The sequence below is a fragment of the Prionailurus viverrinus genome, chromosome E3, assembly GCF_022837055.1.
Source record: "Prionailurus viverrinus isolate Anna chromosome E3, UM_Priviv_1.0, whole genome shotgun sequence".
Taxonomy (NCBI): Eukaryota; Metazoa; Chordata; class Mammalia; order Carnivora; family Felidae; genus Prionailurus; species Prionailurus viverrinus.
The window spans coordinates 19141047-19152318 of record NC_062576.1 but is presented as its reverse complement, the minus strand read 5'-3'; the positions used below and the strand labels follow the sequence as shown (position 1 = coordinate 19152318).

The following is an 11272-nucleotide window of genomic DNA, read 5'->3' as shown; positions in this document are numbered from 1 at the left end:
GCTGGAAGCAGACTGTAGTGAAGCTGGGATAAACACGGGTCAGTCAAGAGGCTTCTGGAATGATCTGGTGACAGGGGAGGGTGGTGGGCACCCGGGGGATGGCACGGAGGTGACACCATAGGCAGTGAGAAGGGGGTGTGTGAAGAAAGGTAACTGGAGTGGCTCCAACACCAGCCTTTAACACGCAGAGCCTGCACCCCGTCTAGGAATCCCAACAGGGTGACATGGTCTCTGGTAACTCCTGTTCAGCCGCCTTCTTCCTCTCTGAGGACCTGCATGTGATCATGTCCGAAAGCTTGTTCCCCAGAACTCTGTGATTCTCCCTCCAGAGGGCTCTGTTCCTCGCTGTCGGATGGAAAATGACTAGGATGAGAACACCAAGTGAGCATGGGCTCATCTGAATTCTGCCTCAGCCCCCTTGCTCTCTTCAGTGACAGGAAGAAAACACCATGTAAGCTGCTCAGTGAAAACACAATAGTTCATTAGGGCTGAGAGAGTTAGACAAGTCAACAATTAAATGTTCTATTATGATCAGTCTTTAGCCATTTAAGCGTCAGTTCAAGAAGGAATCATTAGAAAGGTCTGATAGAAATGAAAATAGAAGTAGGGTAGTTTTGTGTTACATTTCAACCACGGCCTCGGCCTTGCAGACTAAAGTCGGGTTGACCACGGCAGAGAAAGGCTCCCAGCCACAAGGGGACTTACACAGACAGGACGGAGGTGGAAGACAGGCATGTCTACCAACTGGCTGGGGTGGAAGCAGGAACCTTTCAGCTCAGAAGGTTTCATCCTGCACAACAGGAGCTTTTTCATTTTATTTTTCACGTCTGAGAAGCAACGTGAGAATTCTGCCTGGGAGGCAGGCAGGAGAGGCAGCTTACAAGAAGCTTCTGGATGTCTTGTGAGATGCTGGATTGTAGAATAAATATGTCTCATAAAATCCCCCTGGTTACCCAGCTTGGAGGATTTGGAAATACCATTAGACTGTTTCTTGAAGGAATTGCTTCACTGAAACTGGAAAAATACCTGCTCAGGACACCACAATCCCAGCAGAGGACTTTGGAATAAAGATACTATTCATCACTGAGGTCTGAGTCTTTGCAGCCAAGGCGCCGGCACATCCTTCTGGGGCTATAGAGAGGCAAGCCCAGGTCACCTCTTCCTTGGGTCCTCTCGATGTCTTGTTCCTCTCAAGGAGTTCCCGTCTCTTGTCCAGAATGTCCAGAATCCCAGGGGACTTCCAGAGTAGAGGGTGCTCCAGAGCCCAGGTTGCCCATTAGAGGAGTCCTGCACTGGGCAGAAATGACCAGCCCCTAGTACTGCCATACTTCTCAGTCTTGGCCAAGGACCAACCCACACAAAGCGTTACCTTGGTTCAAATCTAAGTACCTGGGAGGAGCTGCCAGGTGGAGGCTGTCAGTGATTCATAGTCTTGCCACGGCAGTTTGCTTCTTCTGAAGGGGAACTTGAGCGCTGTGTCTCTGGGTCTTCCACAAGCCCCCAAATCAAGCAGTAAATGTGAGAGAAGAGGCCAGGGAGGAAGAATTGCTTACCCTGGAGTAGGACCTTGGCCTGCCTCTAAAATGGGCCACACGGTTTAGATTTGGGACAAAAGCCTTTCGGTACAAAGTGTGATTTTGCCTAGAGTATTCTTTCTCTTGAGAACGCATGGTGACATTTAGCAGATGAATGAGAATCCAGAGGCCCTGGCTTCTGCCAGAATCAGCGTGGCTACTCCGTTTGAGGTGAATCAAATTCATTTTTTCCCCCCATCGGCAAACTTTTAGTTATAGTTTGGCTTCCCATGTGGCTTTCTCTACAGTAAAGATGGTGCTGGCCATTGGGCTTGAATGAACAATTGTATTTCTCATTGTAAATGAATGCTTTGAAATTACACCTTCCATGCCAGCCTTTACTTCGGTTAAGTCCACCTCAGAAATGGGTCCGACGTCAGAGTCTGGACAGTATTTCAGCCCAATAAACTGAGAACCGTATTGTGAACAGAAAAAGCAAATGCCACCCTAGAAGGCTTTTGGGAACTTAAGAAGGCCACCTTCCTTAGAAATTCCCCGAACCCGTCAAGCTCTTCTTTGGACCTTCTGTATTACAAGTGTTTGAGAAGGTTCTTTGGGTGGATGACAATCAACAGATCCTGTAAAGTGTAAAAGGCCCCATCGTTCCTCAACATCTGTGTTACCGTGAGGTCAGTGCAGAGGTCAGTGCGGTGAGTCCAGGGTACAGGTGGGTACACTGGGGGTAGAGAAAAAGACAACTCTGGAAGGAGCACAGGTTAGCATGAAACTTATTTCTGTGCTGAGGTCCAAGACAGTTGTCATGTGTGGAAAGCCCCATCAGAAACATCGTGACCGTGAAGTTTTCGCACACGTGCAATGACCAGAAGAGCTGTTGATGATGAAGATTAACCAAAACAGCATCCTCAAGTACAGCAAAAGCTATGATTCACCAGATATTTGGGACAACAGACCAAGTTGCAAATAGATTTGTTTTATCTTGGAAAAGGGGAGATTTAAAGAATTTGATAGCATTTCTAAAATTTATTTTTTTTTTCATTTCAACATCTTATTTATTTATTTATTTATTTACTTATTTATTTATTTATTTGAGAGACAGATCGTGAGTAGAGGATAGGCAGAGAGAGAGAGAGGGAGACACAGAATCCAAAGCAGGCTTCAGGCTCTGGGCTGTCAGCACAGAGCCTGATGTGGGGCTCGAACCCATCCCCATTGAGATCATGAGCTGAGCCGAAGTCAGACGCTCAGCTGACGGCCACCCATGTGTCCTGATAGTATTTTTTTTCAATGAGGAGCGTTCCTTTGAAAATCCTATTTCTAGCTTCTCTTCTAATCTAGGGCTTGGGCAGCATCTGTCTTCTTGAAATGGGGCCTAGGGCTTCATTCACGGGGGGCCACCCAGCCAGCTGCCCTTGTTTATATCCCCAGTCTGGCTGGTTCCTTCTGCATTTATAACTCTCTGTTTCACAGAGAACAGAGCAGCAGGACTTCCCAGAGGACAGAAGTGGGTGTCTTCCTGTGTCTTCCCCGGGTCCTCACAGCCTAGGATAGATCACAGGTACTGACTTGTGGATGGCCAACCTGGAGCTTCAGGTCAACAGGGTCCTTACACCCTTAGGGGGAGCAGAGCAGTGCTTGCAGTGCCATGACCCAAGCCAGGGGCCACACAAGGCCACAGGAGGTGGCACCTTCCTGAGGAGTAGAGTGACCCCACCAGCTTTGCAGAACGTTCCATCATCTTGCTAGGCATGAAGAGGCTGGCAACTGGTACGTGTGGCTCTGAGGCAGGGGAATGGATGAAGGTGCACGTGCGGTCGGCGTGTGGAGGCCCTTTCCCTGGGTGGTCTCTGGTGAGTGGTGTGCGTGCCGAGGGATCTGCTGGCATCAGAGCAAGTACGTACATCATGTGTGTGTGACTGTGACAGATGAGGAGCCTATGTCTTGAACAGAGGGCATGAAATGTGTGTACAGCATCTGAAGGAATGTGCTTAATGGTTATCATCACACAGCTCTTTTATCGCATATTGTTTGTTTAATTGATAGCAGTTCTCCCTCCTCCAGGATAATTCATTCGGGTTTCACATTGAGAACAGAACTCAACCGTCCATCCTCACTTCACAGGGTGTTTGAGACTGATCTCCTGGTCCTGGTTTGCCTGTCTGGTTAGTTGGTTAGCTAGCTAGCTGAGCGGTCATACTTTTAAGTATCCCGAGTGGGTTTCCTGTCTTTTCTGAGCCACATCTTTGGCTTGTTGTGTGACATCACCAAATCCCTGTTCTCTGTGTCAGCTCATTGCTGCAGAATGCTTTCTTCCCTTCTTTCTTTTTTTCAATGTTAATGAGTTTAAGTTACTTCAGAATGTATGAGATTCTTCTCTCCCTCGTGTTGGATATTTGAGGGGATGCAAATAAACCGAACATTTATCAGTCCTCTCTTCTCTTAATTGAACAGGGGCCGACTGCGGTGAGGCTTGGTATTCTGCCCAAAGATGTCCCTGAACATCCACAGCTGGGCTTCTGTCAGCTCTGGAAACAACAAGGACAGGCCAGGGCGAAGGTGCCTCGGCATTTAGAGCTGGAGCCTCTCGGCGCGTGAACAAAGCCTGTTTGAGGCACCCCGTTTAAAGCCCTGCTGAATCCATGATGGCCGAGTCCTACCTTAATTGGCAACCATCTGCCTCCTACAGCAGTTCACGGGGAGCTCATGCCAGCCTTTAGGCAGCTTCCTATTTTGGAAATGATTTGTGATTCATAATGAACCAAAGGTTGCTCTTCAGGTGACCTGTCAGGGTAAGCCTGATTCGGGGATGGGGTCCATAGGAACCTGTCCTCCATGTTCTGAGGGGTCGTAGAGATCGGAGGGGCCACAGCAGTGCAGGGGTGGTACAGCTCAGGCTTGCTGCTAGCTTCTATAATGCCTTTGAGTGGATTTGCAAGATGTGCCCCCTCTGGGTAGACACAACCCCTTGGCCACACAAGCTTGGCAATGGGAGGGCTCCTTCTTGGAGGAGAATGTGTCTCTTTCCCCTGGCACATTCAGCCCTGAACCAGGGAATGTGCTTTGGTGAGGAAAGCGTAGACTGTACTTAAGGCCCCACTTGACCCCTGGTGCTTTAGGGGTGCTTTAGTGCAGAGCCCTGAAGCAGATGCCCCTCCTTCTCTAGTGGCAACTGGGCGAGCCTTTCCAGTGCTGGTTCTTTCCACCTTGAGAGTGTTAAAGACAAGACAGCATACCCAAACTGGAGTCGCTTATGCTAAGTCCCACTCCACCAAACTGAGGCTTCACGTAATTACAGTTTTGGCTCTCCCAGATAGGGAACCTTAAACCGTTGACTGGCCTGATCATCATGAGTCAGGTCATCTGCATGATAAGCCCCTTACATCCCCTAAAGGAAAGGAACCTTGCAATAACCAACCCACCTTTTTTTTACTTCCTTCTTCCTGCTCCCTCCTGCCTATAGACCTGAGCTCTTTTTCGGACGCTCAACCGACTGAGCCACCCAGGTGCCCCACAAGTAGCCACTGTTTTCAGTTTGGTGAATACCTCTGCAGTCCTTAAAAGACAGTCTCTTCAAATATTAAGAATATTTTTATTTAACTTAAACCAAAACTATAAATCTATTACATTTCGCAAAAGGCCATTTAGTGAAAAGGTACACACGCATAGTGACTCGGTTTCTTTCAAATACTGTCTCCTCTCTGGCTTAAGAATCCTGTATTGCTTTGAAAGGTCTTTGGCCAGGTCAGTCCTCTTCCCAGGTGACAGTATTAATGGTGTCGTACGTGGGTAAAGTGTCAGTCACAGCATTTAGAAGATGATGCCCACCCCCATCCGTTTCCGGTCCAGGTGGGTTAATCAGAGACACAGCAGTGGCCGTGGCTTGGGAAATCCCGTCTGTGTTTCTGGGTGTGGATCCAAGGATAGTTTTAAGACATGGTGGTACTTTTCCTAAAGCCAGTACTCAGCCTCCTTCAGATTTGTTACTGCCTGCCTCAATAGTTCCTTTTCACCCACGTCGCCGGTGAAATTCTCGTTCAGGGGAAGCAATTCATCGCGTTTTCTGCTTTGGGAAAACAGGAGCTGTGTTTCCTGAAGTAAGTTTGGTAAAACATCTCGCTTCTCCTTGAGCTGCTTGATCTCCGAATCGGGGTGTTCGTGTTGTTTTCTTTCCAGTTCTGAAGGGGCAGCAGTCGAAGCAGACAGTGTCTGGTTATCGTCCTGGAGGGTTCTCATTGTGGCATCTTTTTTCCTGCTTTGACTCTCTGAGCTCCTCTACCTCTTGATGGAGCAATCGAGAAGACTCACTCGATACGTCAGACTTAATTGCCTTAGGAGAGCCTGCTGACTCGGATGATTCGGTGGAGGGCTGGAACGAAATGATGGCGAATTTCCCTAAAAGCAGATCCTTGCCATTGCAGAGCTCCGCGGTGCTGAGCTGCATTTGTGTCAGTCCTGTTTCGGAATTTTTTTCGTTTGATTTCGTTTCCTTCGTGACTCTGGACCAGGCCAGTACAGGTCATCTGTAGTCTAGGATTATTGTCACGGTGAGTTTGGCAAAATTGCCAATAAAGCCTGACATTCCTGCCTTAATGCATCCACTCCAGTGTCTTTTTCTTGAATAACGTGTGACAAATTCTGAATCGTTTCTCTAAACACGTCCTGGTCGCTAGACTCAATTCTAGTGAATATTTTCCTCTTACAGCTTCATGAGATATGCTTCTTTGGCAACCATTCTATCTGTCATTTTGTGGTACTCTCTGTTCAGATTGCTGTTTTCCCTAGTTCTCCTGTAAGGCAGCTAATACTTGTTCTCTTTCCAAAGCATACCTTGCAATTGCTGCTGAAGGTTTGCCACATTCTGGTTGTAGGAAGCCACAGACGTCCTGCTGGGGCGGTCGTCTCTCTCCACATCTTTTTGCCGGATAATCTGAGTTAGTTTACCAGTCTCCTCTTTGGATGGGTGTTCAGTCTGTTCAGTTAATCAGATGTTCTTTTCAGTGAGGAGTTTAATCTCCAATTCTTTTCTTTTCTTTCTTTTATTTCTTTTTTTAATTTTTAATCTCCAATTCTTGGCCTTTTGTTCCTTTTACTTAATCTTTCAGTTTCAGCTTCAGGTAAATCATGCTTTTCACTTCCGTTTTTCTACAGGAAGATGCTGAATCGTTGTTACTTGAGAAACATCAGAATGTTTTGTAGGAATGTGCTGGGTTTTTGAAGGATCTGGGCTTTCATTTGCTCTACTGTGTTCTGCAAAATCTTAATCTCCTCATCTTTCGCTAAAAGGAGCTGAGCGTGTTGAATGTTCATTTGCTCATGCTGGTGTGTTAGATCATCTACCTTCCGTTTCTGGTCTTGTAAAGAACGAAGCCATTGCAGCTTAGCCTGGCGTTGATCCTCAATGATCTTTTGTTGTTGTTTGATTTCGTCTACCAGACAGACTCTTTCTACATTCAGCTGATACACCTCGGATTCTAGTTCCATGATACAGTCTTGCGTTTGCGGGTCGACCACAGGTACGGTTTGGCTGTGTTCTCTCAGACACTCCAATTCGTCTTGCAGAAATTCATTTTCTTCTCTGGTGGATGCAAGACGAACGTCTTGCTCCTCCACGGTTTGCTGTAAAATTTCGTTTTCTCTTACGACTTGGACGTACTTCTCTAATAGCTCCTGGAGCTCTGGCCTTCTCTCAAGTTTTTCAATACAGATTTCTTTCTCTTTAATAAGTTGTGTCAATCGCTTATGCTCCTCCAGAGCAGAGGAGAGCATTTCCTTAGTGTCTCTATGGTCGGCATCCATCTGCTCAACACTCTTTTTGAGTTGTAGTATTTCATCGTCTTTCTCTTGACTGCGTTGAATTAAACACTCCTGCTCTAAGTGGGAGGAGGACTTAGACAAGTGATACGTGTTGGTCAGTTCTTTAATAGCTTGCTCATACCTGGCTGTTTCCTCCAACAGCTTCTTTTCAGCCCGGCACAATTTTACGATTAACTGTCCTTTTTCTATTTTTAAGGCCCGCGTAATAGATTTTGTTTCCAGAGAATTCTTACGGTTACAGACAGTAGTTTCTTCCAGCCGACGTCTTACGTCTTCAAGCTCCAAAACCAACTTTCCATTTTCCACCTTGAGATTGCAAGCAGCTTTCTTTAAATTGCCATTCAGCTCTTCCATTTCTGAAAGGCTTTGCTGCAACTTTCTAACCGTCGTTTCCCTCCGTGGAAGTGAGTCATCTTCAACAGTATTGTCAGAGTCTTGATTAAGAGACTGTGCTGGCTCCTTCTCAGCTCTAGCAGATTCCTCCTCGTCTTGTTTAATATGTTCCTTAAGTTCAACGTTCTCCTTCGGGATGTTTAAAGTATGTGTTTGCGACGGATCTGACCGATGCAAATCATTAACAGCCAGTTGACTTTGAGGTGATTCTTCGTTTTGCGCATCTAAGTCTTTAGCTCTGTCCATTTGCTCCTCTTCACATGGACAAGCTCTCTTTTCATCATTGAGATCGTGTTCCACGTTGCCGTTGATGCCGTTGCCTTCATTTTGTGGTTCTGATAGCTGACCTTTCATCCAAACCCTGGGCTGTGTGGTTTGTTTCTGTCCATCGAAGTCCCCCAGCTCTGCTGTTGGGAGTTCCTTCTCGGCCCTACCCTGAGTGGATTTTTGTCCGTCGGCCTCCAAGTCACGTCTTAAATGCTCTCCTTCTGAATCCAAATTCACACCTCCTGGAGCCGTACGTTCAATGACTTCCTGCTCATGGCTCACTTTCCAAAGTGCCAGTTGAAGTGCTTCCCGTCCGTGACCTAATGAGTTTTCTTGTTCTAAAACGTAGAGTGGCTCTTCAAGTTTCAGATCGTCTCCAATGAGATTGTCACCCTGGGTTAAGCTACACCGTGGCGTCATCTCCTTTTCCGCATCGGACAGCACTTGCCGCAGTCCAGACGCTTCTTCCACCGCTGTACTCTCGGAAAGAACTCTTTCCTTTTCCGTCACTGTATCACTTTGCCTCAACACGGAAGGCTGCGATTCCCATTCTTCAATCCTCTCTTTCTTTTCCTCATGTATCCGGTCCCATTCTCTCCTTAAAGCGTCTCTCTCACTTTCTACCGAAGATAATTTGCTATTGATGTCTTTGACGGTGTCCTCAAGTTCTTCAATTTTCCTGGTAGACTCTGCTTTTTCAGTCTGTAGCACTTGAATGGTGTTTTGCATATGCTCAATGACAGACTCATCAGCTGCTCTGAGTCCAGAGTCGTCCTTCTCTAACAGATTTTCCAGTTCTTTGATTCTTTTTTCATAGCCTCTTGACTTTTGATGGTACCTGCGACGTATCTCTGCCAGTGTCTGTTGATAGACGTTCTGCAGTACTGCCTTTTCAAGTTGATGGTCATCAATTGCCTCCTGTCGATTCTGTTCGAGTTCCCTGATGGTAACCTGCAGTTTGTAGATTTCATTTTGCTCGGCGCTATTCGCTCCCGGTGCTGAAGTCTGGGACAAATGCTTCCGATGGCTAACTTCAGCCTCCAGTCTTAAAACTTCATTTGACAGTCTGCTTATTTCTTGTTGTGACCAAATGAGGTCAGCAAAGTCCAGGTCATCCCCCGGGGAAGCTGACGCAAAGTAGTTGATACCGTAACCCAAGGAAGGTGACGCTGTGGTGGATTGAAGGGCTGATTGGAGCTCCAGCAACTGGTTCTTGAGCCCTATGTGTCTCACTTTAAGAAGTTTCATTTCTACCTCTTTCTGTTGCAGCTGATGTCGGTAGCTAAGAGTCTGCCGCTTTATTTGAAGCTCCGAGGCTTCATACTTCTCTTCCAGGTGACTACAAAGACTTTTAAGTCTCTGATTCTCCGATCTTAAGGTTTCCCGACTCACTTGACTCTCTTTTCGGTCAGAGTCAGGTCCTTCTCCCACCTTGTCGGTTCCCTCCACCCGCACATCTTTGATGACCTCCGAGATGCGGTCAGTGAAGGAAGCCACACTGCCACCCACTTGCTCTAGGGAATGGCCCAGGCCACCAAACGAAAAGGACATCGCTGCGGGTCACAGAACTGACCTGGTCCGCTCGGCAAAAAGCGTCCAGCGCAGTCGGACAGTCCCGCTAACTGTCTCCAGAGGGAGGCCTGCGCGAGGCTAAATATCAAATCACAATCAGGCGTTTCTAGGCAACGCCACACCGCACGCGGGGCTGCTAGGGTCCGCGAGAGCCCTGCCCACGACCTCCCATCCCTTACCCTCCCCCCACTGCCCCGCGGCCATCCCTGGGGGTCCCCAGGTACCTGTGAGCACCTGCGGGGGAAAATGCCTCTCGCCTTGGACTTTCCCGGGAAGTCCAATCAAAGCACACAGCGCTCTGCAGCTTGTGGTTTCCAGGTAACAATTTCTTGTAATTGACATGAAATGTGCACAGTGCCAGCACCCATCCACCTAGGAGGTAGAAACAGGTCTACACCCGCGCGTCCGCACAGTCCTAAAGGGGGCATCCGGAGGCAACCGCCTACCCAACCCCTCGCGTCTCCCACCATCGCCCCCCAGCCCCCCTCGCGGGTCCCGCCCCGTGCCCAGAGCGCCCCAAGCCCGGGTGTGGCTGTTCCCGACCGCCAGGATCGCAGGGTCACGCCGCTGGCGCCTGCTGCCCCCACCCACCGGTGCCCCGCCTAGCAGGGGTCGGGAGTCGGGACCCAGGCGGCGCCTGGACGGGGTGGGGGGGGGGGGGGCTCCATGCGTCTGCGGGGCAGCCAGGGTGGGGGGGCGGCCGGGGCTAGGGCGGCGGGGTCAGACCGCGCGCGGCGCCTGAGCCTGGCAGAGGGCGGCACTGGAAGTCACGCGGCGAGGGTGGGGCTCCGGCCCGGAGCCGCCTCAGCCGCCATAGCAGCTGCCGCCGCCGCCTCTCAGCCGCCGCAGCAGCCGCGGTAGCAGCCGCAGTCGGCGCAGCAGCAGCTCAGTCGCCGCACCCGCCACAGTAGCACCCGCGGCCGGCGCAGCCGCCGCCGCTCAGCCGCCACCGCAGCCGCAGTAGCAGCCGCAGCCGGCGCAGCAGCAGGCGCAGCAGCAACCGCCGCTCAGCCGCCGCAGCCACCGCAGTAGCAGCCGCAACCGGCGTAGCCGCCGCCGCTCAGCCGCGGCGGCAGCCGCAGTAGCAGCCACAGCCGGAGCAGCCGCTGCCGCTCACCCACCGCCACAGCCGTCGCAGCAGCAGCCGCCGCTCAGCCGCAGCAGCCGCCGCCGCCGCTGTCGCCGCCGCAGTCGCCGCGGCAGCCGCCGCTCAGCCCCCGCAGCAGGCGCAGCAGCAGCCGCCGCTCAGCCGCAGCAGCCGCCGCAGTTGCACCGCAGCCGGCGCAGCCGCCGCCACTCAGCCCCTGCAGCAGGCGCAGCAGCAGCCGCCGCCGCCGCTGCCGCCTCGGCCCGGAAGCGATGTAGCCGCGCCAGGTCCGAGCCCCGCGGGCCGCCGCTGCCGCTGCCCTTGAACCGCCCGATGCAGCTCGCCAACCAGACCGTGGGCAGGTGAGTGAGCCCTGCCGGGCCGGCCGGCAGCGTGCCTGTCGGGGACCGGGGGTCGGGGTCGTGTCCCGGGCTGGGGCGGGCCCGCTGCCCCGCGGGGCCCCGTGCTCCGGCCCGGCCGCCCGCCCGCTCCACACCGGGTCCACTGCGTGCCAGGGACGAAGCCTGCGCCACGCAGTGGCCAGGCGCCCAGCTCGGAGCCGCTGCCCAAGCCCCCGGGAACAGCGGGGCGGGCCGGCCTCCCGGGT

At 51.1% G+C, this 11272-nt stretch overlaps 1 long non-coding RNA gene across 1 annotated transcript; it reads left to right on the top strand.

The window, feature by feature from the left end:
- Nucleotides 1-2721: 2721 nt before the first annotated feature.
- On the top strand, nt 2722-10755 carry LOC125154817 (uncharacterized). The gene is made up of 3 exons (XR_007147933.1): nt 2722-4321; nt 4993-9896; nt 10419-10755. It is a non-coding gene; the product is annotated as an uncharacterized LOC125154817 (long non-coding RNA).
- Nucleotides 10756-11272: the final 517 nt, after the last annotated feature.